Here is a 6,170-nt window from a genome sequence, read left to right as displayed (position 1 = left end):
GATCTGTTCGTTTCTGTGGCCAGAGGACTTTTCCCCCATTACCCTTTTTTTTTAAAGATTTTATTTTATTTTTTCCTTTTTCTACCCAAAGCCCCCCAGTATATAGTTGTATATTCTTCGTTGTGGGTCCTTCTAGTTGTGGTATGTGGGACACTGCCTCAGCATGGTTTGATGAGCAGTGCCATGTCTGCGCCCAGGATTCGAACCAATGAAACACTGGGCCGCCTGCAGCAGAGCATGTGAACTTAACCACTCGGCCACGGGGCCAGCCCCCCCCCACCCACCCCATTACCTTTAAAGTCTAATCATTTTACTGAAATATGTCTAAGAATTGATCATTTCAGAATAATTTTTCCAGGAACATGGTGGCTTTTTTAATATGTTGATTCAGATCTTCTTTTCTTTCTGGAAGATATTTTAGTTTTAAATATTTATTCTATTCCCTTGTTTTGTTTTCCTTTTAAAAAACTCCAATCATATGAATGTTTGGATCATTTTTGCCTATCTTCTATCATTATCACTTTTTCTTTGATCATTTTGGCCTCTGTCCTTATTTCAGTTCATTCTCTTGGTTGTTTTCACTTATCTCCTCAATATCCCTCATTGTATTTGTCAGTCACATCTCTTTTACCTTGCAAATTTTAATTTAGTCTTCTTTTCTGATTGCTTTGAAATTTTTCTTAAATTTCCCTCTTGTGTTTGGTCAACTCTCATTTCATATCTTCCTGTTTTACATCCATTTATATTCTGAGTTTTTGAAGTTTTGATTTGAGATGTTCTTTATATCTGTAAATTTTTCTGTGTGAAATTAGGTTAATTTGGGAGTAGTGTATATTGTCTAATGGGAATTGAAAAGCACTTACTCATAAAAGGATGTATAAACTTATAAAGTCACAATAGTCTTCCTCTGCCTCAGCCTTTGTAACACGTGAAACATTTTTCAGGAATGGGCGTCACTAGATGAAGCTCAGAGTCCTAGATGCGTGAATAAATAATGGTCCTTAAGAAAGAGCTGAAGGTGTAGATCCTCCTTCTTTGTCTATTTACATTCAGTCTCCAGATTACAAAAATCTTAAATTTGAGGCTCTCAAGATAGTATTGGTGATGATTGCAATGAACGTGATCCTTAAGAAGTTCAAGTTTCCTCTTTTGAAGCAGGTAAGATGACCTTGGAAAATTGTTCTTTCTACTCAAGGACAATTCAATTCCATTTCTCTCAACATGGGTATTATTAGTTTCATTTAGCTGTTGTGACAAATTACCAAAAACGTGGTGGCGTAAAATAACACAAATCTATTTTCTTAAATTCTGGGGGCCAGAAGTCTGAAATTAGTATCACTGTGTTAAATTCAGCTGCTCTTTTAGATGGTTCTTTACTGGCATAAATCAATACATCCCATAGTTGTGCATGCAGTTAGCAGATCTGACACAGGCTTTTTGCTATTTCTTAACAATCAGAATACCAGAAGAAGTTTGCTTTCATTTGGCAAGGACAACAGCACATGTTAACTTTCCTTAGAGACACGTTAGCCAGCAGGGACTATGATCACTTCCTCAGTCAACAGGTCTGTATTGTTTTACAACAGTGATGAAGTCATGCTGGTTGAAACTGGTGAACAGCAAGCAGATGCTCTTAGACAAATGTTTGTCAGAGCAGGGTTAATACGTATTGACAAACAGTAGGTTAAAATTTCAGGATTATTAGATTAAATATTCCTCAACTCTTTTCTTGTTGTACTTCATTTTAAAAATAGGTCTGCACAAGGGATTGTGATTCTGGAAAGCAATGTGTAAGCTTCTCATTCTCATTCTCAGGTAATTCATGGTAGACTCAGCTCGTGGACAATTGGACCTTCAAGCAAAGATAGATTTATTTTCAACTCAGGCTTTCACATGGAGTCACATTGTGGGGCTGTTTTCCATACTTCTCGTTGGACTGAGAGTACATTTCTTGGAAAGAGACTTTTATGTTAGAAGGATTGCAGGACAGAATCTCAGTACTTAAGCATCCCAGAACTGTGTGGCTGGGCACTAGTGTGCACAGATATGAAAGAAAAAAATCTCAGACGAGTTAGATTATGACACTTGTCAAAATCCTATCTTACATTTCATAACAGGGGAATTGATTAGAAAAAACAAGTGGCTTCTCAAACATTCTTTTTTCTTTAATTTTTTTTTTTTTGAGGAAGATTAGCCCTGAGCTAACTACTGCCAGTCCTTCTCTTTTGCTGAGGAAACCTGGCCCTGAGCTAACATCCGTGCCCATCTTCCTCTACTTTATATGTAGGACGCCTACCACAGCATGGCTCGCCAAGCAGCGCCATGTCCGCACCCGGGATCTGAACTGGAGAACCCCGGGCTGCCGAGAAGCTGAACGTGCGAACTTAACCGCTGTGCCACCAGGCCAGCCCTTCAAATATTCTTAAAGAGGGATTCTCTCAGAATAAAGAAGAATTTTAGACTAAGTTGGCAAGCTGTTGCAGTATTTTCAGTCATAGTTGTAGCTTTTTAGTAAGTTGGCAAGTTAAATATGGATCATAATGACCTAGAGCCATTTTCCAGAAATACTGAGTGATGCAGTGCTGCCTATCTTAAATGTGGGATATTTTTCCTTCTCGGTTCTTCCTCTGGCCAAGACACTCTATGTGACTGTTGTGGGTACATGATGATTATTCTCATGGATTTTTTTGTGCTAGGATAATTAATTGAGATTTTTGATTGATCGAGATTGTTTTGCTTTTGTTTTGATTTTTACATTTTCATAGGCTGTGGATATCAGACAAAGGCTTATTATTAACAATAATTATTAACACAATTATTAGTGCAATTATTAATAAGATATGTACAATTTGATACTATTTCTTGAAACTAATGTCCAATGTCAGGAAAGAAACGTTAGATAAATTCCAAAGAAAATCACTTTTGTGGCAGCTATTTCATGTTGTCCGTGGGCCTGTGTTTTTATACTGTATATTCTCTTCTGGTGTGGCATGTCATACGACCAGTTAACCCATGGTCTTAGGCCCTCTCTCATACAAATTTGGTATAAAGTGAGTTCTCTGATCTGATACACTGTTGTTTAGGATCCTGTGCTGGTGGATCAAACACTCTGTAAACCCATGGATAGTGCTGCTGACTAAGGCCCTGCCGGCGGGGAAGGCAAAACCATCCCCAGAATACGTGCTCACTTCTCTGAGTACAAACTTCTGGCCATTCCAGGCTGGAAGGGCTCGACGTGGTCGATTTGCCATCAAGTGGCTGATTGGTCTCCCGAAAGAATGATTCAACACTGGAGACTCAGTGTTAGTGTCTGTGGCTGGCATGTCCATATTCAGTGTCAGCAGTAGCAGATCAGCTTTGATAAGTGGGAGTCCATATAGATGGCCCATGTGTAGCCTCCATCTCTGCCACCATGGCCTTTGTTCATATGCCCTTCATATCAGCACTAAAATGGCTAATGACAGAGACTGACTGACATCAACTGGCTGAGACATTTTGTCTACTTGGCTTCTTTATTTTTTTTCAAAGATTTTATTTTTTTTCCTTTTTCTCCCTAAAGCCCACCCCCACCCCACCCCCCCGGTACATAGTTGTATATTCTTAGTTGTGGGTCCTTCTAGTTGTGGCATGTGGGACGTCACCTCAGTGTGGCTAGATGAGTGGGGCCATGTCCACGCCCAGGATTCGAACCGACGAAACATTGGGCTGCCTGCAGTGGAGCACGCAAACCTAACCACTCGGCCATGGGGCTAGCCCCTCTACTTGGCTTCTCAGTACTTCTTCAGGGATGGATACTCTCTGGTGAGCGTTAACACAAAGATCTCCACTCTTAACACTCACTCCCACACATCTATCAACACGTCTCTACCACAGAGCTCCTTGTCCTCTACCTTTACAGTTGCTACATGTAGCAAATAAAAATATGGCACACTCAGTTGGATTGAAAAAATAGTTCTCACTGCCAAATTTTTGTAATTTGTTGAAAAAGCTAAACACAGGACATTTAGGTTATTCTGACCAAGTTAGTAGAGAACATAGGGCAAAAATCATTAAATACAGGACATAGCTTGTGTGCTATCAAGATGCCTGACAACTCTACCTAGCTTCCAATATTTTTGCTTCTGGTACCCTGATGAGAGAGGCAGGCCATTCACCACTGCCCAAGAGTGTGCATGTATATATTCATCCTCATCTCAAGCCACTGTTCTTTCCCCACACAGTGGTGAATATGTCCACCACCTCAGGCTCTCCTCCTGGGGGGCACCTTCTTTCACCGTTACCTTTCAAAGCCACTCCCGAGTGAAAATGTAATGTGCACTATCTACTACGGTGAACCGTCATAAACTAAGCTCAGGCGTTTCCCTCTTGCTACACCTGGTTGTATAGACTTTCCACGTGGCTGTAGGCATGAGCTGACCTGAAAGGGGCTGACAGCTGGAGGCTGCGCGCTGACCACACTCCCTGCAGCTGGGCAGCAAGTCCTTCCCTTCCCCTACCTCGTAACTTCTCCCAAATTTATTTTCTCGTATTTAAGACAAAACTGGAATGAAAACTGTGGAATAGAGATATCTGAAAAGAAAGAGGAGAAACAGGATCTAAAGGCTAACCAACTCTGTATGATTCTATTTCTCTAGAGTATGTCTTTCTGCATCTACAAGTACTTTCCTTTCATATGTACTGTATGCTTTCTTTCAAGAGAAGCACGGACAAATGAAACATTCAAAATAAGTTGCCTTACATAAAATGCTAACCACAAAAATAAATTGGGCTAGGACTCTGCAAGCAAGATAAACTGATTTGGTAAAGCAATAGAAATTTTATCCAACAATAGGTAAAGACAGACAAGAATCACCCTTTGCTCTTATCCATCCGTCTACTTGGAGGGCTGGTTTCTTCTTCTTGAGCAGGACTAAACTATGTTTTCCAGGTTCCTTTGTAGTTTTGTGTGGCTACGTGACTGAGTTCTGACCAAAGGAATATGGACAAGAGTGACATAAGTTACTTCTAGGCTTGGCCATTTCAAAACTCTCGTGAGATTCTTTGCACTCTCTTTTTTGGGGGTGACATTCTGTTTCCTTTTAAAATAAGATCTGATGGAGAGAGTTTCACATCACTGGCGATCTGGACTTTGAGTGGGGTGTATTGACTGAGTGGATTGGGGGTTGTATCTCTTGTAAAAGGGTGACTCCGTTCTATGTGCGGGAAAAAGGATGTACACAAACATTTTGCATCCAGAAAGGTGGACTATAGCAGATTGGCTATTTATCAAACCAATTTCTTTTTGTTTAGGCACACAAGTACAGTTCCCAGTATCCCTTGCAACTGCTGGAGGTGGCCATGGAATTATATGTAAGTTCTAGCCAGTGGGACACAAGTGGGAGTGTTGTTTGCCTCTTCCAGGCCCAGCCATTTAAGTTCTCACCTTGTGATTTTCTATACTCTTTCTTCTTTTATAATTAAGTCAGATGCAAAGTATTCAGTGGAGGACTGTGAGGCCTAGGGTGTGGTGGAACCACTAATTGGACCAAGGGAGCTGGATCCCTGAACGTCTCCATGGAGCAGAGCTGCTGGCCAACCTGCATTACATGGTGCTGTACATGAGGAATAAATGTAAAGCCACTACAATTTTGGAGATAGTTGGTAAAACAGTTAATCTTTCTGTAAAACCACAGGTCTAGCTCCCTGTATTAGTTTCCTATTGCATTCTAACAAATTACTGGGTGAATTAAAACAACAAAAATTTATTATCTCACAGCTCTGGAGGTCAGAAGTCCACAATATATTTCTCTGGACTGAAGTCAAGGTGTTGGCAGGCCAGTATTCCTTTGGGAGGTTCTAGGGGAGAATTCGTTTCCTTGCCTTCTCCAGCTTCGAGAGGCGGTGTGCCTTCCTCGGTTCCTACCACACTCTGACCTCTGCTTCTGCCATCACCTCTCCTTCTCTCACTCTGACCCTCCTGCCTCCCTCTTTCACTTATAAGGGCCCCTGTGATTACACTGGGCCCACCTGGATAATCCAGGATAATCTCCCCATCTCAGGATCCTTAAATTAATCACATCTGCAAAGTCCCTTTTGCCACATAAGGTCACACGTTCACAGGTTCCGGGCGTTAGGACAAGGACCTCTTTGGGAGTTATTATTCTACCTACCACACTCCACTGCCTTCACCT

This window comes from Equus asinus, chromosome 21 (assembly GCF_041296235.1).
Source record: "Equus asinus isolate D_3611 breed Donkey chromosome 21, EquAss-T2T_v2, whole genome shotgun sequence".
Classification (NCBI taxonomy): domain Eukaryota; kingdom Metazoa; phylum Chordata; class Mammalia; order Perissodactyla; family Equidae; genus Equus; species Equus asinus.
This window is presented reverse-complemented; position numbering follows the sequence as displayed.